We start from the raw sequence: 20,145 nt of genomic DNA on the forward strand, positions 1-20,145 counted from the left end.
CAACCGTGTTCCCCAGTGGCGCTATTGGTTAGCGCACGGTAGTTATACGACAGTTCTCGTGAGCTATGCCGGGGTTGTGAGTTCGAGCCTCACCAGGGGAATAAAATTTTTATTAGTTTTCATATTTAGTCATGAGGTTAATTGTATACTCAAAGCTGGCGACAGCCTGCCTCGAAAACGTTTGTTTACTGGAGGTGTGTGTAGACAACAGTCCTAAAGGAAACACTCTTACGTGCAACCGTGTTCCCCAGTGGCGCAATTGGTTAGCGCACTGTACTTATACGGCAGTTCTCGTGAGCTATGCCGGGGTTGTGAGTTCGAGACTCACCTACGGAATCAAATTTTTATTAGATTTCATATTTAGTCATGAGGTTAATTGTATACTAAATGCTGACGACTGCTGGCTCGAAAACATTTGTTTACTGGAGTTGTGTGTAGACAACAGTCTTAAAGGAAAGACTTCTACGTGCGACCGTGTTCCCCAGTGGCGCAATTGGTTAGCGCACGGTACTTATACGACAGTTCTCGTGAGCTATGCCGGGGTTGTGAGTTCGAGCTTCACCTGGGGAATGAAATTTTTATTAGTTTTCATATTTAGTCGTGAGGTTCATTGTATACTGAATTCTGGCGACTGCCTGGCTCGAAAACGTTTGTTTACTGGAGTTTTGCGCAGACAACAGTCCTAAAGGAAAGACTCCTACGTGTGACTGTGTTCCCCAGTGGCGCAATCGGTTAGCGCACGGTACCTTTACGAGAGTTCTCGTGAGCATTCCGGGGTTGTGAGTTTGAGCCTCACCTGGGGAATGGAATTTTCATTAGTTTTCATATTTAGCCTTGAGGTTAATTGTATACTCAATGCTGGCGACTGTCTGGCTCGGAAACATTTGTTTACTGGAGTTGTATGGAGACAACAGTCGTAAAGGAAACCCTCTTACGTGCAACTGTGTTCCCCAGTGGCGCAATTGGTTAGCGCACGGTACTTATACGACAGTTCTCGTGAGCTATGCGCGGGTTGAGAGTTCGAGCCTCACCTGGGGAATAAATTTTTTATTAGTTTTCCTATTTAGACATGAGGTTAATTGTATACTCAATGCTGGCGACTGCCTGGCTCGAAAACATTTGTTTACTGGAGATGTGTGTAGACAACAGTCGTAAAGGAAACACTCTTACGTGCAACCGCGTTCCCCAGTGGCGCAATTGGTTAGTGCACGGTACTTATACGACAGTTCTCGTGAGCAATGCCGGGGTTGTGAGTTCGAGTACCACCTATAGAATCAAATTTTTATTAGATTTCATATTTAGTCATGAGGTTAATTGTATACTAAATTCTGGAGACTGCCTGGCTCGAAAACATTTGTTTACTGGAGGTGTGTGTAGACAACAGTCCTAAAGGAAACACTCTTACGTGCAACCGTGTTCCCCAGTGGCGCAATTGGTTAGTGCACGGTACTTATACGACAGTTCTCGTGAGGTTTGCCGGGGTTGTGATTTCGAGCCTCACCTGGGGAATGAAGTTTTCATTAGTTTTCATATTTAGTCATGAGGTTAATTGTATACTCAATGCTGGCAACTGCCTGGCTCGAAAACATTTCTTTACTGGAGTTGTGTGGAGACAACAGTCCTAAAAGAAACACTCTTACGTGCAACCGTGTTCCCCAGTGGCGCAATTGGTTAGCGCACGGTACTTATACGACAGTTCTCGTGAGCTATCCCGGGGTTGTGAGTTCGAGCCCCGCCTGGGTAATGACATTTTTATTAGTTTTCAGATTTAGTCATGAGGTTAATAGTATACTCAATGCTGGCGACTTCCTGGCTCGAAAACGTTTGTTTACTGGAGATGTGTGTAGACAACAGTCGTAAAGGAAACACTCTTACGTGCAACCGCGTTCCCCAGTGGCGCAATTGGTTAGTGCACGGTACTTATACGACAGTTCTCGTGAGCTATGCCGGGGTTGTGAGTTCGAGCCTCACCTATAGAATCAAATTTTCTTAGATTTCATATTTAGTCATGAGGTTAATTGTATACTAAATTCTGGCGACTGCCTGGCTCGAAAACATTTGTTTACTGGAGGTGTGTGTAGACAACAGTCCTAAAGGAAACACTCTTATGTGCAACCGTGTTCCCCAGTGGCGCAATTGGTTAGTGCACGATACTTATACGACAGTTCTCGTGAGCTATGCCGGGGTTGTGATTTCGAGCCTCACCTGGGGAATGAAATTTTCATTAGTTTTTATATTTAGTCATGAGGTCAATTGTATACTCAATGCTGGCGACTGCCTGGCTCGAAAAAATTTGTTTACTTGAGTTGTGTGTAGACAACAGTCCTAAAGGAAACACTTTTACGTGCAACCGTGTTCCCCAGTGGCGCAATTGGTTAGCGCTGAATCTATAGGACGGTTCTCGTGAGCTATGCCGGGGTTGTGAGTTCGAGCCTCACCTGGGGAATAAAATTTTTATTAGTTTTCATATTTAGTCATGAGGTTAATAGTATACTCAATGCTGGCGACTGCCTGGCTCGAAAACATTTGTTTACTGGAGGAGTGTGTAGACAACAGTCCTAAAGGAAACACTTTTACGTGCAACCGTGTTCCCCAGTGGCGCAATTGGTTAGCGCTGAATTTATAGGACAGTTCTCGTGAGCTATGCCGGGGTTGTGAGTTCGAGCCTCACCTAGGGAATGAAATTTTCATTAGTTTTCATATTTAGTCATGAGGTTAATTGTATACTCAATGCTGGCAACTGCCTGGCTCGAAAACAATTCTTTACTGGAGTTGTGTGGAGACAACAGTCCTAAAAGAAACACTCTTGCGTGCAACCGTGTTCCCCAGTGGCGCAATTGGTTAGCGCACGGTACTTATACGACAGTTCTCGTGAGCTATCCCGGGGTTTTGAGTTCGAGCCCCGCCTGGGTAATGACATTTTTATTAGTTTTCAGATTTAGTCATGAGGCTAATAGTATACTCAATGCTGGCGACTGCCTGGCTCGAAAACGTTTGTTTACTGGAGATGTGTGTAGACAACAGTCGTAAAGGAAACACTCTTACGTGCAACCGCGTTCCCCAGTGGCGCAATTGGTTAGTGCACGGTACTTATACGACAGTTCTCGTGAGCTATGCCGGGGTTGTGAGTTCGAGCCTCACCTATAGAATCAAATTTTTTTAGATTTCATATTTAGTCATGAGGTTAATTGTATACTAAATTCTGGCGACTGCCTGGCTCGAAAACATTTGTTTACTGGAGGTGTGTGTAGACAACAGTCCTAAAGGAAACACTCTTATGTGCAACCGTGTTCCCCAGTGGCGCAATTGGTTAGTGCACGGTACTTATACGACAGTTCTCGTGAGCTATGCCGGGGTTGTGATTTCGAGCCTCACCTGGGGAATGAAATTTTCATTAGTTTTTATATTTAGTCATGAGGTTAATTGTATACTCAATGCTGGCGACTGCCTGGCTCGAAAAAATTTGTTTACTTGAGTTGTGTGTAGACAACAGTCCTAAAGGAAACACTTTTACGTGCAACCGTGTTCCCCAGTGGCGCAATTGGTTAGCGCTGAATCTATAGGACGGTTCTCGTGAGCTATGCCGGGGTTGTGAGTTCGAGCCTCACCTGGGGAATAAAATTTTTATTAGTTTTCATATTTAGTCATGAGGTTAATAGTATACTCAATGCTGGCGACTGCCTGGCTCGAAAACATTTGTTTACTGGAGGAGTGTGTAGACAACAGTCCTAAAGGAAACACTTTTACGTGCAACCGTGTTCCCCAGTGGCGCAATTGGTTAGCGCTGAATTTATAGGACAGTTCTCGTGAGCTATGCCGGGGTTGTGAGTTCGAGCCTCACCTAGGGAATGAAATTTTCATTAGTTTTCATATTTAGTCATGAGGTTAATTGTATACTCAATGCTGGCAACTGCCTGGCTCGAAAACAATTCTTTACTGGAGTTGTGTGGAGACAACAGTCCTAAAAGAAACACTCTTGCGTGCAACCGTGTTCCCCAGTGGCGCAATTGGTTAGCGCACGGTACTTATACGACAGTTCTCGTGAGCTATCCCGGGGTTGTGAGTTCGAGCCCCGCCTGGGTAATGACATTTTTATAAGTTTTCATATTTAGTCATGAGGTTAATAGTATACTCAATGCTGGCGACTGCCTGGCTCGAAAACATTTGTTTACTGGAGAAGTGTGTAGACAACAGTTGTAAAGGAAACACTCTTACGTGCAACCGTGTTCCCCAGTGGCGCAATTGGTTAGCGCACGGTACTTATACGACAGTTCTCGTGAGCTATGCCGGGGTTGTGAGTTCGAGCCTCACCTGGGGAATGAAATTTTTATTAGTTTTCATATTTAGTCGTGAGGTTCATTGTATACTGAATTCTGGCGACTGCCTGGCTCGAAAACGTTTGTTTACTGGAGTTTTGCGCAGACAACAGTCCTAAAGGAAAGACTCCTACGTGTGACTGTGTTCCCCAGTGGCGCAATCGGTTAGCGCACGGTACCTTTACGAGAGTTCTCGTGAGCATTCCGGGGTTGTGAGTTTGAGCCTCACCTGGGGAATGGAATTTTCATTAGTTTTCATATTTAGCCTTGAGGTTAATTGTATACTCAATGCTGGCGACTGTCTGGCTCGGAAACATTTGTTTACTGGAGTTGTGTGGAGACAACAGTCGTAAAGGAAACCCTCTTACGTGCAACTGTGTTCCCCAGTGGCGCAATTGGTTAGCGCACGGTACTTATACGACAGTTCTCGTGAGCTATGCGCGGGTTGAGAGTTCGAGCCTCACCTGGGGAATAAATTTTTTATTAGTTTTCCTATTTAGCCATGAGGTTAATTGTATACTCAATGCTGGCGACTGCCTGGCTCGAAAACATTTGTTTACTGGAGATGTGTGTAGACAACAGTCGTAAAGGAAACACTCTTACGTGCAACCGCGTTCCCCAGTGGCGCAATTGGTTAGTGCACGGTACTTATACGACAGTTCTCGTGAGCTATGCCGGGGTTGTGAGTTCGAGCCTCACCTATAGAATCAAAATTTTATTAGATTTCATATTTAGTCATGAGGTTAATTGTATACTAAATTCTGGCGACTGCCTGGCTCGAAAACATTTGTTTACTGGAAGTGTGTGTAGACAACAGTCCTAAAGGAAACACTCTTACGTGCAAGCGTGTTCCCCAGTGGCGCAATAGGTTAGCGCACGGTACTTATACGACTGTTCTCGTGAGCTATGCCGGGGTTGTGATTTCGAGCCTCACCTGGGGAATGAAATTTTCATTAGTTTTCATATTTAGTCATGAGGTTAATTGTATACTCAATGCTGGCAACTGCCTGGCTCGAAAACATTTCTTTACTGGAGTTGTGTGGAGACAACAGTCCTAAAAGAAACACTCTTACGTGCAACCGTGTTCCCCAGTGGCGCAATTGGTTAGCGCACGGTACTTATACGACAGTTCTCGTGAGCTATCCCGGGGTTGTGAGTTCGAGCCCCGCCTGGGTAATGACATTTTTATTAGTTTTCAGATTTAGTCATGAGGTTAATAGTATACTCAATGCTGGCGACTGCCTGGCTCGAAAACGTTTGTTTACTGGAGGAGTGTGTTGACAACAGTTGTAAAGGAAACACTCTTACGTGCAACCGTGTTCCCCAGTGGCGCTATTGGTTAGCGCCAGTACTTATACGACAGTTCTCGTGAGCTATGCCGGGGTTGTGAGTTCGAGCCTCACCTGGGGAATAAAATTTTTATTAGTTTTCATATTTAGTCATGAGGTTATTTGTATACTCAATGCTGGCGACTGCCTGGCTCGAAAACATGTGTTTACTGGAGGTGTGTGTAGACAACAGTCCTAAAGGAAACACTCTTACGTGCAACCATGTTCCACAGTGGCGCAATTGGTTAGGGCACGGTACTTATACGAAAGTTCTCGTGAGCTATGCCGGGGTTGTGGGTTCGAGCCTCACCTTGGGAATAAAATTTTTATTAGTTTTCATATTTAGTCATGAGGTATATTGTATACTCAATGCTGGCGACTGCCTGGCTCGAAAACATTTGCTTACTGGAGTTGTGTGTACACAACAGTCCTAAAAAAAGACTCCTACGTGCGACCGTGTTCCCCAGTGGCGTAATTGGTTAGCGCACGGTACTTATACGACAGTTCTCGTGAGCTATGCGGGGGTTGAGACTTCGAGCTTCACCTGGGAAATGAAATTTTTATTAGTTTTCAAATTTAGTCATGAGGTGATTGTATACTCAATGCCGGCGACTGCCTGGCTCGAAAACATTTATTTACTGGAGTTGTGTGTAGACAACAGTCCTAAAGGAAAGACTCCTACGTGCGACCGTGTTCCCCAGTGGCGTAATTGGTTAGCGCACGGTACTTATACGACAGTTCTCGTGAGCTATGCCGGGGTTGTGACTTCGAGCCTCACCTATGGAATCAAATTTTTATTAGATTTCATATTGCGTCATGAGGTTAATTGTATACTAAATGCTGACGACTGCCTGGCTCGAAAACATTTGTTTACTGGAAGTTGTGTAGACAACAGTCCTAAGGGAAACACTCTTACGTGCAACCATGTTCCCCAGTGGCGCAATTGGTTAGCGCACGGTACTTATACGACAGTTCTCGTGAGCTATGCCGGGCTTTTGAGTTCGAGCCTCACCTGGGGAATGGAATTTTTATTAGTTTTCATATTTAGTCATGCGGTTAATTGTATACTCAATGCTGGTGACTGCCTGGCTAGAAAACATTTGTTTACTGGAGTTGTGTGTAGACAACAGTTTTAAAGGAAAGACTCCTACGTGCGACCGTGTTCCCAATGGCGCAATTGGTTAGTGCACGGTACTTATACGACAGTTCTCGTGAGCTATGCCGGGGTTGTGAGTTCGAGCCTCACCTGGGGAATGAAATTTTTATTAGTTTTCATATTTAGTCGTGAGGTTAATTGTATACTCAATGCTGGCGACTGCGTGGCTCGAAAACATTTGTTTATTGGAGTTGTGTGTAGACAACAGTCCTAAAGGAAAGACTCCTATGTGCGACCGTGTTCCCCAGTGGCGCAATTAGTTAGCACACGGTACTTATACGACAGTTCTCGTGAGCTATGCCGGGGTTTTGAATTCGAGCCTCACCTAGGGAATGGAATTTTTATTAGTTTTCATATTTAGTCATGCGGTTAATTGTATACTCAATGCTGGTGACTGCCTGGCTCGAAAACATTTGTTTACTGGAGTTGTGTGTAGACAACAGTTTTAAAGGAAAGACTCCTACGTGCGACCGTGTTCCCAATGGCGCAATTGGTTAGTGCACGGTACTTATACGACAGTTCTCGTGAGCTATGCCGGGGTTGTGAGTTCGAGCCTCACCTGGGGAATGAAATTTTGATTAGTTTTCATATTTATTCGTGAGGTTAATTGTATACTCAATGCTGGCGACTGCGTGGCTCGAAAACATTTGTTTATTGGAGTTGTGTGTAGACAACAGTCCTAAAGGAAAGACTCCTACGTGCGACCGTGTTCCCCAGTGGCGCAATTAGTTAGCACACGGTACTTATACGACAGTTCTCGTGAGCTATGCCGGGGTTGTGAGTTCGAGCCTCACCTATGGAATCAAATTTTTATTATATTTCATATTTCGTCATGAGGTTAATTGTATACTAAATGCTGACGACTGCCTGGCTCGAGAACATTTGTTTACTGGAGGTGTGTGTAGACAACAGTCCTAAAGGAAACACTCTTACGTGCAACCATGTTCCCCAGTGGCGCAATTTGTCAGCGCACTGTACTTATACGGCAGTTCTCGTGAGCTATGCCGGGGTTGTGAGTTCGAGACTCACCTACGGAATCAAATTTTTATTAGATTTCATATTTAGTCATGAGGTTAATTGTATACTAAATGCTGACGACTGCTGGCTCGAAAACATTTGTTTACTGGAGTTGTGTGTAGACAACAGTCTTAAAGGAAAGACTTCTACGTGCGACCGTGTTCCCCAGTGGCGCAATTGGTTAGCGCACGGTACTTATACGACAGTTCTCGTGAGCTATGCCGGGGTTGTGAGTTCGAGCCTCACCTGGGGAATGAAATTTTTATTAGTTTTTATATTTAGTCGTGAGGTTCATTGTATACTGAATTCTGGCGACTGCCTGGCTCGAAAACGTTTGTTTACTGGAGTTTTGCGCAGACAACAGTCCTAAAGGAAAGACTCCTACGTGTGACTGTGTTCCCCTGTGGCGCAATCGGTTAGCGCACGGTACCTTTACGAAAGTTCTCGTGAGCATTCTGGGGTTGTGAGTTTGAGCCTCACCTGGGGAATGGAATTTTCATTAGTTTTCATATTTAGCCTTGAGGTTAATTGTATACTCAATGCTGGCGACTGTCTGGCTCGGAAACATTTGTTTACTGGAGTTGTGTGGAGACAACAGTCGTAAAGGAAACCCTCTTACGTGCAACTGTGTTCCCCAGTGGCGCAATTGGTTAGCGCACGGTACTTATACGACAGTTCTCGTGAGCTATGCGCGGGTTGAGAGTTCGAGCCTCACCTGGGGAATAAATTTTTTATTATTTTTCCTATTTAGCCATGAGGTTAATTGTATACTCAATGCTGGCGACTGCCTGGCTCGAAAACATTTGTTTACTGGAGATGTGTGTAGACAACAGTCGTAAAGGAAACACTCTTACGTGCAACCGCGTTCCCCAGTGGCGCAATTGGTTAGTGCACGGTACTTATACGACAGTTCTCGTGAGCTATGCCGGGGTTGTGAGTTCGAGCCTCACCTATAGAATCAAATTTTTATTAGATTTCATATTTAGTCATGAGGTTAATTGTATACTAAATTCTGGCGACTGCCTGGCTCGAATACATTTGTTTACTGGAGGTGTGTGTAGACAACAGTCCTAAAGGAAACACTCTTACGTGCAACCGTGTTCCCCAGTGGCGCAATTGGTTAGTGCACGGTACTTATACGACAGTTCTCGTGAGCTATGCCGGGGTTGTGATTTCGAGCCTCACCTGGGGAATGAAATTTTTATTAGTTTTCATATTTAGTCATGAGGTTAATTGTATACTCAATGCTGGCGACAGCCTGGCCCGAAAACATTTGTTTACAGGAGTTGTGTGTAGACAACAGTCCTAAAGGAAACACTCTTATGTGCAACCGTGTTCCCCAGTGGCGCAATTGGTTAGCGCACGGTACTTATACGACAGTTCTCGTGAGCTATGCCGGGGTTGTGAGTTCGAGCCTCACCTGGGGAATGAAATTTTTATTAGTTTTCATTATTAGTCATGAGGTTATTTGTATACTCAATGCTGGTGACTGCCTGGCTCGAAAACATTTGTTTACTGGAGGTGTGTGTAGACAACAGTCCTAAAGAAAACACTCTTACGTGCAACCGTGTTCCCCAGTGGCGCAATTGGTTAGCGCACGGTACTTATACGACAGTTCTCGTGAGCTATGCCGGGGTTGTGAGTTCGAGCCCCACCTGGGGAATGAAATTTTTATTAGTTTTCATAGTTATACATGAGGTTAATTGTATACTCAATGCTGGCGACTTCCTAGCTCGAAAACATTTGTTTACTGGAGTTGTGTGTAGACAACAGTCCTAAAGAAAAGACTCCTACGTGCGACCGTGTTCCCAAGTGGCGCATTGGGTTAGCGCACGGTATTTATACGACAATTCTCGTCAGCTATGCCGAGGTTGTGAGTTCGAAACTCACCTGTGGAATTAAATTTTTATTAGTTTTCATATTTAGTCATGAGGTTAAATGTATACTCAATGCTGGCGACTGCCTGGCTCGAAAAAAATTGTTTACTTGAGTTGTGTGTAGACAACAGTCCTAAAGGAAACACTTTTACGTGCAACCGTGTTCCCCAGTGGCGCAATTGGTTAGCGCTGAATTTATAGGACAGTTCTCGTGAGCTATGCCGGGGTTGTGAGTTCGAGCCTCACCTGGGGAATGAAATTTTCATTACTTTTCATATTTAGTCATGAGGTTAATTGTATACTCAATGCTGGCAACTGCCTGGCTCGAAAACATTTCTTTACTGGAGTTGTGTGGAGACAACAGTCCTAAAAGAAACACTCTTACGTGCAACCGTGTTCCCCAGTGGCGCAATTGGTTAGCGCACGGTACTTATACGACAGTTCTCGTGAGCTATCCCGGGGTTGTGAGTTCGAGCCCCGCCTGGGTAATGACATTTTTATTAGTTTTCAGATTTAGTCATGAGGTTAATAGTATACTCAATGCTGGCGACTGCCTGGCTCGAAAACCTTTGTTTACTGGAGGAGTGTGTTGACAACAGTTGTAAAGGAAACACTCTTACGTGCAACCGTGTTCCCCAGTGGCGCTATTGGTTAGCGCCGGTACTTATACGACAGTTCTCGTGAGCTATGCTGGGGTTGTGAGTTCGAGCCTCACCTGGGAAATAAAATTTTTATTAGTTTTCATATTTAGTCATGAGGTTAATTGTATACTCAATTTTTGCGACTGCCTTGCTCGAAAACATGTGTTTACTGGAGGTGTGTGGAGACAACAGTCGTAAAGGAAACCCTCTTACGTGCAACCGTGTTCCCCAGTGGCGCAATTGGTTAGCGCACGGTACTTATACGACAGTTCTCGTGAGCTATGCGTGGGTTGAGAGTTCGAGCCTCACCTGGGGAATGAAATTTTCTTTAGTTTTCATATTTAGTCATGAGGTTAATTTTATACTCAATGCTGGCGACTGCCTAGCTCGAAAACATTTGTTTACTGGAGTTGTGTGTAGACAACAGTCCTAAAGAAAAGACTCCTACGTGCGACCGTGTTCCCCAGTGGCGCAATTGGTTAGCGCACGGTACTTATACGACAGTTCTCGTGAGTTATGCCGGGGTTGTGAGTTCGAGCCTCACCTGGGGAATGAAATTTTTAGTAGTTTTCATATTTAGTCGTGAGGTTCATTGTATACTGAATGCTGGCGACTGCCTGGCTCGAAAACGTTTGTTTACTGGAGTTTTGCGCAAACAGTCCTAAAGGAAAGACTCCTACGTGTGACTGTGTTCCCCAGTGGCGCAATCGGTTAGCGCACGGTACCTTTACGAAAGTTCTCGTGAGCTATGCCGGGGTTGTGAGTTTGAGCCTCACCTGGGGAATGGAATTTTCATTAGTTTTCATATTTAGCCTTGAGGTTAATTGTATACTCAATGCTGGCGACTGCCTGGCTCGGAAACATTTGTTTACTGAAGTTGTGTGGAGACAACAGTCGTAAAGGAAACCCTCTTACGTGCAACCGTGTTCCCCAGTGGCGCAATTGGTTAGCGCACGGTACTTATACGACAGTTCTCGTGAGCTATGCGCGGGTTGAGAGTTCGAGCCTCACCTGGGGAATGAAATTTTCATTAGTTTTCATATTTAGTCATGAGGTTAATTGTATACTCAATGCTGGCGACTGCCTGGCTCGAAAACATTTTTTACTGGAGTTGTGTGTAGACAACAGTCCTAAAGAAAAGACTCCTACGTGCGACCGTGTTCCCAAGTGGCGCATTGGGTTAGCGCACGGTATTTATACGACAATTCTTGTCAGCTATGCCGAGGTTGTGAGTTCGAGACTCACCTGTGGAATTAAATTTTTATTAGTTTTCATATTTAGTCATGAGGTTAAATGTATACTCAATGCTGGCGACTGCCTGGCTCGAAAAAATTTGTTTACTTGAGTTGTGTGTAGACAACAGTCCTAAAGGAAACACTTTTACGTGCAACCGTGTTCCCCAGTGGCGCAATTGGTTAGCGCTGAATTTATAGGACAGTTCTCGTGAGCTATGCCGGGGTTGTGAGTTCGAGCCTCACCTGGGGAATGAAATTTTCATTACTTTTCATATTTAGTCATGAGGTTAATTGTATACTCAATGCTGGCAACTGCCTGGCTCGAAAACATTTCTTTACTGGAGTTGTGTGGAGACAACAGTCCTAAAAGAAACACTCTTACGTGCAACCGTGTTCCCCAGTGGCGCAATTGGTTAGCGCACGGTACTTATACGACAGTTCTCGTGAGCTATCCCGGGGTTGTGAGTTCGAGCCCCGCCTGGGTAATGACATTTTTATTAGTTTTCAGTTTTAGTCATGAGGTTAATAGTATACTCAATGCTGGCGACTGCCTGGCTCGAAAACCTTTGTTTACTGGAGGAGTGTGTTGACAACAGTTGTAAAGGAAACACTCTTACGTGCAACCGTGTTCCCCAGTGGCGCTATTGGTTAGCGCCGGTACTTATACGACAGTTCTCGTGAGCTATGCTGGGGTTGTGAGTTCGAGCCTCACCTGGGGAATAAAATTTTTATTAGTTTTCATATTTAGTCATGAGGTTAATTGTATACTCAATGCTGGCGACTGCCTTGCTCGAAAACATGTGTTTACTGGAGGTGTGTGGAGACAACAGTCGTAAAGGAAACCCTCTTACGTGCAACCGTGTTCCCCAGTGGCGCAATTGGTTAGCGCACGGTACTTATACGACAGTTCTCGTGAGCTATGCGTGGGTTGAGAGTTCGAGCCTCACCTGGGGAATGAAATTTTCATTAGTTTTCATATTTAGTCATGAGGTTAATTTTATACTCAATGCTGGCGACTGCCTAGCTCGAAAACATTTGTTTACTGGAGTTGTGTGTAGACAACAGTCCTAAAGAAAAGACTCCTACGTGCGACCGTGTTCCCCAGTGGCGCAATTGGTTAGCGCACGGTACTTATACGACAGTTCTCGTGAGTTATGCCGGGGTTGTGAGTTCGAGCCTCACCTGGGGAATGAAATTTTTAGTAGTTTTCATATTTAGTCGTGAGGTTCATTGTATACTGAATGCTGGCGACTGCCTGGCTCGAAAACGTTTGTTTACGGGAGTTTTGCGCAAACAGTCCTAAAGGAAAGACTCCTACGTGTGACTGTGTTCCCCAGTGGCGCAATCGGTTAGCGCACGGTACCTTTACGAAAGTTCTCGTGAGCTATGCCGGGGTTGTGAGTTTGAGCCTCACCTGGGGAATGGAATTTTCATTAGTTTTCATATTTAGCCTTGAGGTTAATTGTATACTCAATGCTGGCGACTGCCTGGCTCGGAAACATTTGTTTACTGGAGTTGTGTGGAGACAACAGTCGTAAAGGAAACCCTCTTACGTGCAACCGTGTTCCCCAGTGGCGCAATTGGTTAGCGCACGGTACTTATACGACAGTTCTCGTGAGCTATGCGCGGGTTGAGAGTTCGAGCCTCACCTGGGGAATGAAATTTTCATTAGTTTTCATATTTAGTCATGAGGTTAATTGTATACTCAATGCTGGCGACTGCCTGGCTCGAAAACATTTTTTACTGGAGTTGTGTGTAGACAACAGTCCTAAAGAAAAGACTCCTACGTGCGACCGTGTTCTCAAGTGGCGCATTGGGTTAGCGCACGGTATTTATACGACAATTCTTGTCAGCTATGCCGAGGTTGTGAGTTCGAGACTCACCTGTGGAATTAAATTTTTATTAGTTTTCATATTTAGTCATGAGGTTAAATGTATACTCAATGCTGGCGACTGCCTGGCTCGAAAAAATTTGTTTACTTGAGTTGTGTGTAGACAACAGTCCTAAAGGAAACACTTTTACGTGCAACCGTGTTCCCCAGTGGCGCAATTGGTTAGCGCTGAATTTATAGGACAGTTCTCGTGAGCTATGCCGGGGTTGTGAGTTCGAGCCTCACCTGGGGAATGAAATTTTCATTAGTTTTCATATTTAGTCATAGGGTAATTGTATACTCAATGCTGGCAACTGCCTGGCTCGAAAACATTTCTTTACTGGAGTTGTGTGGAGACAACAGTCCTAAAAGAAACACTCTTACGTGCAACCGTGTTCCCCAGTGGCGCAATTGGTTAGCGCACGGTACTTATACGACAGTTCTCGTGAGCTATCCCGGGGTTGTGAGTTCGAGCCCCGCCTGGGTAATGACATTTTTATTAGTTTTCAGATTTAGTCATGAGGTTAATAGTATACTCAATGCTGGCGACTGCCTGGCTCGAAAACCTTTGTTTACTGGAGGAGTGTGTTGACAACAGTTGTAAAGGAAACACTCTTACGTGCAACCGTGTTCCCCAGTGGCGCTATTGGTTAGCGCCGGTACTTATACGACAGTTCTCGTGAGCTATGCCGGGGTTGTGAGTTCGAGCCTCACCTGGGGAATAAAATTTTTATTAGTTTTCATATTTAGTCATGAGGTTAATTGTATACTCAATGCTGGCGACTGCCTTGCTCGAAAACATGTGTTTACTGGAGGTGTGTGTAGACAACAGTCCTAAAGGAAACACTCTTACGTGCAACCATGTTCCACAGTGGCGCAATTGGTTAGGGCACGGTACTTATACGAAAGTTCTCGTGAGCTATGCCGGGGTTGTGGGTTCGAGCCTCACCTTGGGAATAAAATTTTTATTAGTTTTCATACTTAGTCTTGAGGTATATTGTATACTCAATGCTGGCGACTGCCTGGCTCGAAAACATTTGTTAACTGGAGTTGTGTGTACACAACAGTCCTAAAGGAAAGACTCCTACGTGCGACCGTGTTCCCCAGTGGCGTAATTGGTTAGCGCACGGTACTTATACGACAGTTCTCGTGAGCTATGCCGGGGTTTTGAGTTCGAGCCTCACCTGTGGAATGAAATTTTTATTAGTTTTCATATTTAGTCATGCGGTTAATTGTATACTCAATGCTGGTGACTGCCTGGCTCGAAAACATTTGTTTACTGGAGTTTTGCGCAGACAACAGTCCTAAAGGAAAGACTCCTACGTGTGACTGTGTTCCCCAGTGGCGCAATCGGTTAGCGCACGGTACCTTTACGAAAGTTCTCGTGAGCTATGCCGGGGTTGTGAGTTTGAGCCTCACCTGGGGAATGGAATTTTCATTAGTTTTCATATTTAGCCTTGAGGTTAATTGTACACTCAATGCTGGCGACTGCCTGGCTCGGAAACATTTGTTTACTGGAGTTGTGTGGAGACAACAGTCGTAAAGGAAACCCTCTTACGTGCAACCGTGTTCCCCAGTGGCGCAATTGGTTAGCGCACGGTACTTATACGACAGTTCTCGTGAGCTATGCGCGGGTTGAGAGTTCGAGCCTCACCTGGGGAATGAAATTTTCATTAGTTTTCATATTTAGTCATGAGGTTAATTGTATACTCAATGCTGGCGACTGCCTAGCTCGAAAACATTTGTTTACTGGAGTTGTGTGTAGACAACAGTCCTAAAGAAAAGACTCCTACGTGCGACCGTGTTCCCCAGTGGCGCAATTGGTTAGCGCACGGTACTTATACGACAGTTCTCGTCAGCTATGCCGAGGTTGTGAGTTCGAGACTCACCTACGGAATCAAATTTTTATTAGATTTCATATTTAGTCATGAGGTTAATTGTATACAAAATGCTGACGACTGCTGGCTCGAAAACATTTGTTTACTGGAGTTGTGTGTAGACAACAGTCTTAAAGGAAAGACTCCTACGTGCGACCGTGTTCCCCAGTGGCGCAATTGGTCAGCGCACGGTACTTATACGACAGTTCTCGTGAGCCATGCCGGGGTTGTGATTTCGAGCCTCACCTGGGGAATGAAATTTTTATTAGTTTTCATATTTAGTCATGAGGTTAATTGTATACTCAATGCTGGCGACAGCCTGGCCCAAAAACATTTGTTTACTGGAGTTGTGTGTAGACAACAGTCCTAAAGGAAACACTCTTATGTGCAACCGTGTTCCCCAGTGGTGCCGTTGGTTAGCGCACGGTACTTATACGACAGTTCTCGTGAGCTATGCCGGGGTTGTGAGTTCAAGCCTCACCTGGGGAATGAAATTTTTATTAGTTTTCATATTTAGTCATGAGGTTAATTGTATACTCAAGGCTGGCGACTGCCTGGCTCGAAAACATTTGTTTACTGGAGGTGTGTGTAGACAACAGTCCTAAAGGAAACACTCTTACGTGCAACCGTGTTCCCCAGTGGCGGAATTGGTTAGCGCACGGTACTTATACGACAGTTCTCGTGAGCTATGCCGAGGTTGTGAGTTCGAGCCTCACCTGGGGAATGAAATTTTTATTAGTTTTCATATTTAGTCATGAGGTTAAATGTATACTCAATGCTGGCGACTGCCTGGCTCGAAAAAATTTGTTTACTTGAGTTGTGTGCAGACAACAGTCCTAAAGGAAACACTTTTACGTGCAACCGTGTTCCCCAGTGGCGCAATTGGTTAGCGCTGAATTTATAGGACAGTTCTCGTGAGCTATGCCGGGGTTGTGAGTTCGAGCCTCACGTGGGGAATGAAATTTTCATTAGTTTTCATATTTAGAAATGAGTTTAATTGTATACTCAATGCTGGCAACTGCCTGGCTCGAAAGCATTTCTTTACTGGAGTTGTGTGGAGACAAATGTCCTAAAAGAAACACTCTTACGTGCAACCGTGTTCCCCAGTGGCGCAATTGGTTAGCGCACGGTACTTATACGACAGTTCTCGTGAGCTATCTCTGGGTTGTGAGTTCGAGCCCCGCCTGGGTAATGACATTTTTATTAGTTTTCAGATTTAGTCATGAGGTTAATAGTATACTCAATGCTGGCGAATGCCTGGCTCGAAAACATTTGTTTACTGGAGGAGTGTGTAGACAACAGTTGTAAAGGAAACACTCTTACGTGCAACCGTGTTCCCCAGTGGCGCTATTGGTTAGCGCACGGTACTTATACGACAGTTCTCGTGAGCTATGCCGGGGCTGTGAGTTCGAGCCTCACCTGGGGAATAAAATTTTTATTAGTTTTCATATTTAGTCATGAGGTTAATAGTATACTCAATGCTGGCGACTGCCTGGCTCGAAAACATTTGTTTACTGGAGGAGTGTGTAGACAACAGTCCTAAAGGAAACACTTTTACGTGCAACCGTGTTCCCCAGTGGCGCAATTGGTTAGCGCTGAATTTATAGGACAGTTCTCGTGAGCTAAGCCGGGGTTGTGAGTTCGAGCCTCACCTGGGGAATGAAATTTTCATTAGTTTTCATATTTAGTCATGAGGTTAATTTTATACTCAATGCTGGCAACTGCCTGGCTCGAAAACATTTCTTTACTGGAGTTGTGTGGAGACAACAGTCCTAAAAGAAACACTCTTGCGTGCAACCGTGTTCTCCAGTGGCGCAATTGGTTAGCGCACGGTACTTATACGACAGTTCTCGTGAGCTATCCTGGGGTTGTGAGTTCGAGCCCCGCCTGGGTAATGACATTTTTATTAGTTTTCATATTTAGTCATGAGGTTAATAGTATACTCAATGCTGGCGACTGCCTGGCTCCAAAACATTTGTTTACTGGAGAAGTGTGTAGACAACAGTTGTAAAGGAAACACTCTTACGTGACACCGTGTTCCCCAGTGGCGCTATTGGTTAGCGCACGGTACTTATACGACAGTTCTCGTGAGCTATGCCGGTGTTGTGAGTTCGAGCCTCACCTGGGGAATAAAATTTTTATTAGTTTTCATATTTAGTCATGAGGTTAATTGTATACTCAAAGCTGGCGACTGCCTGGCTCGAAAACATTTGTGTACTGGAGGTGTGTGTAGACAACAGTCCTAAAGGAAACACTCTTACGTGCAACCGTGTTCCCCAGTGGCGCAATTGGTTAGCGCACTGTACTTATACGGCAGTTCTCGTGAGCTATGCCGGGGTTGTGAGTTCGAGACTCACCTACGGAATCAAATTTTTATTAGATTTCATATTTAGTCATGAGGTTAATTGTATACTAAATGCTGACGACTGCTGGCTCGAAAACATTTGTTTACTGGAGTTGTGTGTAGACAACAGTCTTAAAGGAAAGACTTCTACGTGCGACCGTGTTCCCCAGTGGCGCAATTGGTTAGCGCACGGTACTTATACGACAGTTCTCGTGAGCTATGCCGGGGTTGTGAGTTCGAGCCTCACCTGGGGAATGAAATTTTTATTAGTTTTCATATTTAGTCGTGAGGTTCATTGTATACTGAATTCTGGCGACTGCCTGGCTCGAAAACGTTTGTTTACTGGAGTTTTGCGCAGACAACAGTCCTAAAGGAAAGACTCCTACGTGTGACTGTGTTCCCCAGTGGCGCAATCGGTTAGCGCACGGTACCTTTACGAAAGTTCTCGTGAGCATTCCGGGGTTGTGAGTTTGAGCCTCACCTGGGAAATGGAATTTTCATTAGTTTTCATATTTAGCCTTGAGGTTAATTGTATACTCAATGCTGGCGACTGTCTGGCTCGGAAACATTTGTTTACTGGAGTTGTGTGGAGACAACAGTCCTAAAGGAAACACTCTTACGTGCAACCGTGTTCCCCAGTGGCGGAATTGGTTAGCGCACGGTACTTATACGACAGTTCTCGTGAGCTATGCCGGGGTTGTGAGTTCGAGCCTCACCTTGGGAATGAAATTTTTATTAGTTTTCATATTTAGTCATGAGGTTAATTGTATACTCAATGCTGGCGACTGCCTGGCTCGAAAACATTTGTTTTCTGGAGGTGTGTGTAGACAACAGTCCTAAAGAAAACACTCTTACGTGCAACCGTGTTCCCCAGTGGCGCAATTGGTTAGCGCACGGTACTTATACGACAGTTCTCGTGAGCTATGCCGGGGTTGTGAGTTCGAGCCTCACCTGGGGAATGAAATTTTTATTACTTTTCATTATTAGTCATGAGGTTAATTGTATACTCAATGCTGGCGACTGCCTGGCTCGAAAACATTTGCTTACAGGAGGTGTGTGTAGACAACAGTCCTAAAGGAAACACTTTTACGTGCAACCGTGTTCCCGAGTGGCGCAATTGGTTAGCGCACGGTATTTACACGACAATTCTCGTCAGCTATGCCGAGGTTGTGAGTTCGAGACTCACCTGTGGAATTAAATTTTTATTAGTTTTCATATTTAGTCATGAGGTTAAATGTATACTCAATGCTGGTGACTGCCTGGCTCGAAAAAATTTGTTTACTTGAGTTGTGTGTAGACAACAGTCCTAAAGGAAACACTTTTACGTGCAACCGTGTTCCCCAGTGGCGCAATTGGTTAGCGCTGAATTTATAGGACAGTTCTCGTGAGCTATGCCGGGGTTGTGAGTTCGAGCCTCAGCTGGGGAATGAAATTTTCATTAGTTTTCATATTTAAACATGAGGTTAATTGTATACTCAGTGCTGGCAACTGCCTGGCTCGAAAACATTTCTTTACTGGAGTTGTGTGGAGACAACAGTCCTAAAAGAAACACTCTTACGTGCAACCGTGTTCCCCAGTGGCGCAATTGGTTGGCGCACGGTACTTATACGACAGTTCTCGTGAGCTATCCCGGGGTTGTGAGTTCGAGCCCCGCCTGGGTAATGACATTTTTATTAGTTTTCAGATTTAGTCATGAGGTTAATAGTATACTCAATGCTGGCGACTACCTGGCTCGAAAACATTTGTTTACTGGAGGAGTGTGTTGACAACAGTTGTAAAGGAAACACTCTTACGTGCAACCGTGTTCCCCAGTGGCGCTATTTGTTAGCGCACGGTACTTATACGACAGTTCTCGTGAGCTATGCCGGGGTTCTGAGTTCGAGCCGCACCTGGGGAATAAAATTTTTATTAGTTTTCATATTTAGTCTCGAGGTTAATTGTATACTCACTGCTGGCGACTGCCTGGCTCGAAAACATGTGTTTACTGGAGGTGTGTGTAGACAACAGTCCTAAAGGAAACACTCTTACGTGCAACCATGTTCCACAGTGGCGCAATTGGTTAGGGCACGGTACTTATACGAAAGTTCTCGTGAGCTATGCCGGGGTTGTGGGTCCGAGCCTCACCTTGGGAATAAAAATTTTATTAGTTTTCATATTTAGTCATGAGGTATATTGTATACGAAATGCTGACGACTGCCTGGCTCGAAAACATTTGTTTACTGGAGGTTTGTGTAGACAACAGTCCTAAAGGAAACACTCTTACGTGCAACCATGTTCCCCAGTGGCGCAATTTGTCAGCGCACGGTACTTATACGACCGTTCTCGTGAGCTATGCCGGGGTTTTGAGTTCGAGCCTCACCTGGGGAATGAAATTTTTATTAGTTTTCATATTTAGTCATGCGGTTAATTGTATACTCAATGCTGGTGACTGCCTGGCTCGAAAACATTTGTTTACTGGAGTTGTGTGTAGACAACAGTCTTAAA

At 44.8% G+C, this 20,145-nt stretch overlaps 18 non-coding genes across 18 annotated transcripts; all 18 read left to right on the forward strand.

Annotated features, from left to right (window-relative positions):
- Positions 1-478: 478 nt before the first annotated feature.
- On the forward strand, positions 479-570 carry TRNAI-UAU (transfer RNA isoleucine (anticodon UAU)). The gene is given in 2 exon segments: positions 479-516; positions 535-570. It is a non-coding gene; the product is annotated as a tRNA-Ile (tRNA).
- A 3,657-nt stretch (positions 571-4,227) lies between these two features.
- TRNAI-UAU (transfer RNA isoleucine (anticodon UAU)) lies at positions 4,228-4,319 on the forward strand. Its single transcript is given in 2 exon segments — positions 4,228-4,265; positions 4,284-4,319. It is a non-coding gene; the product is annotated as a tRNA-Ile (tRNA).
- Positions 4,320-5,166: 847 nt separating this feature from the next.
- TRNAI-UAU (transfer RNA isoleucine (anticodon UAU)) lies at positions 5,167-5,258 on the forward strand. The gene is given in 2 exon segments: positions 5,167-5,204; positions 5,223-5,258. It is a non-coding gene; the product is annotated as a tRNA-Ile (tRNA).
- A 2,721-nt stretch (positions 5,259-7,979) lies between these two features.
- On the forward strand, positions 7,980-8,071 carry TRNAI-UAU (transfer RNA isoleucine (anticodon UAU)). The gene is given in 2 exon segments: positions 7,980-8,017; positions 8,036-8,071. It is a non-coding gene; the product is annotated as a tRNA-Ile (tRNA).
- A 1,082-nt stretch (positions 8,072-9,153) lies between these two features.
- Positions 9,154-9,245, forward strand: TRNAI-UAU (transfer RNA isoleucine (anticodon UAU)). The gene is given in 2 exon segments: positions 9,154-9,191; positions 9,210-9,245. It is a non-coding gene; the product is annotated as a tRNA-Ile (tRNA).
- A 143-nt stretch (positions 9,246-9,388) lies between these two features.
- On the forward strand, positions 9,389-9,480 carry TRNAI-UAU (transfer RNA isoleucine (anticodon UAU)). Its single transcript is given in 2 exon segments — positions 9,389-9,426; positions 9,445-9,480. It is a non-coding gene; the product is annotated as a tRNA-Ile (tRNA).
- Positions 9,481-10,795: 1,315 nt separating this feature from the next.
- TRNAI-UAU (transfer RNA isoleucine (anticodon UAU)) lies at positions 10,796-10,887 on the forward strand. The gene is given in 2 exon segments: positions 10,796-10,833; positions 10,852-10,887. It is a non-coding gene; the product is annotated as a tRNA-Ile (tRNA).
- A 140-nt stretch (positions 10,888-11,027) lies between these two features.
- On the forward strand, positions 11,028-11,119 carry TRNAK-UUU (transfer RNA lysine (anticodon UUU)). The gene is given in 2 exon segments: positions 11,028-11,065; positions 11,084-11,119. It is a non-coding gene; the product is annotated as a tRNA-Lys (tRNA).
- Positions 11,120-12,668: 1,549 nt separating this feature from the next.
- TRNAI-UAU (transfer RNA isoleucine (anticodon UAU)) lies at positions 12,669-12,760 on the forward strand. The gene is given in 2 exon segments: positions 12,669-12,706; positions 12,725-12,760. It is a non-coding gene; the product is annotated as a tRNA-Ile (tRNA).
- A 140-nt stretch (positions 12,761-12,900) lies between these two features.
- TRNAK-UUU (transfer RNA lysine (anticodon UUU)) lies at positions 12,901-12,992 on the forward strand. Its single transcript is given in 2 exon segments — positions 12,901-12,938; positions 12,957-12,992. It is a non-coding gene; the product is annotated as a tRNA-Lys (tRNA).
- A 1,783-nt stretch (positions 12,993-14,775) lies between these two features.
- On the forward strand, positions 14,776-14,867 carry TRNAK-UUU (transfer RNA lysine (anticodon UUU)). The gene is given in 2 exon segments: positions 14,776-14,813; positions 14,832-14,867. It is a non-coding gene; the product is annotated as a tRNA-Lys (tRNA).
- A 612-nt stretch (positions 14,868-15,479) lies between these two features.
- Positions 15,480-15,571, forward strand: TRNAI-UAU (transfer RNA isoleucine (anticodon UAU)). The gene is given in 2 exon segments: positions 15,480-15,517; positions 15,536-15,571. It is a non-coding gene; the product is annotated as a tRNA-Ile (tRNA).
- A 143-nt stretch (positions 15,572-15,714) lies between these two features.
- Positions 15,715-15,806, forward strand: TRNAI-UAU (transfer RNA isoleucine (anticodon UAU)). Its single transcript is given in 2 exon segments — positions 15,715-15,752; positions 15,771-15,806. It is a non-coding gene; the product is annotated as a tRNA-Ile (tRNA).
- Positions 15,807-15,949: 143 nt separating this feature from the next.
- TRNAI-UAU (transfer RNA isoleucine (anticodon UAU)) lies at positions 15,950-16,041 on the forward strand. The gene is given in 2 exon segments: positions 15,950-15,987; positions 16,006-16,041. It is a non-coding gene; the product is annotated as a tRNA-Ile (tRNA).
- Positions 16,042-16,652: 611 nt separating this feature from the next.
- On the forward strand, positions 16,653-16,744 carry TRNAI-UAU (transfer RNA isoleucine (anticodon UAU)). Its single transcript is given in 2 exon segments — positions 16,653-16,690; positions 16,709-16,744. It is a non-coding gene; the product is annotated as a tRNA-Ile (tRNA).
- Positions 16,745-17,355: 611 nt separating this feature from the next.
- TRNAI-UAU (transfer RNA isoleucine (anticodon UAU)) lies at positions 17,356-17,447 on the forward strand. The gene is given in 2 exon segments: positions 17,356-17,393; positions 17,412-17,447. It is a non-coding gene; the product is annotated as a tRNA-Ile (tRNA).
- A 377-nt stretch (positions 17,448-17,824) lies between these two features.
- TRNAI-UAU (transfer RNA isoleucine (anticodon UAU)) lies at positions 17,825-17,916 on the forward strand. The gene is given in 2 exon segments: positions 17,825-17,862; positions 17,881-17,916. It is a non-coding gene; the product is annotated as a tRNA-Ile (tRNA).
- A 612-nt stretch (positions 17,917-18,528) lies between these two features.
- Positions 18,529-18,620, forward strand: TRNAI-UAU (transfer RNA isoleucine (anticodon UAU)). Its single transcript is given in 2 exon segments — positions 18,529-18,566; positions 18,585-18,620. It is a non-coding gene; the product is annotated as a tRNA-Ile (tRNA).
- Positions 18,621-20,145: the final 1,525 nt, after the last annotated feature.

This window comes from Rhipicephalus microplus, chromosome 8 (genome assembly GCF_043290135.1).
Source record: "Rhipicephalus microplus isolate Deutch F79 chromosome 8, USDA_Rmic, whole genome shotgun sequence".
In the NCBI taxonomy this organism is placed as follows: Eukaryota; Metazoa; Arthropoda; class Arachnida; order Ixodida; family Ixodidae; genus Rhipicephalus; species Rhipicephalus microplus.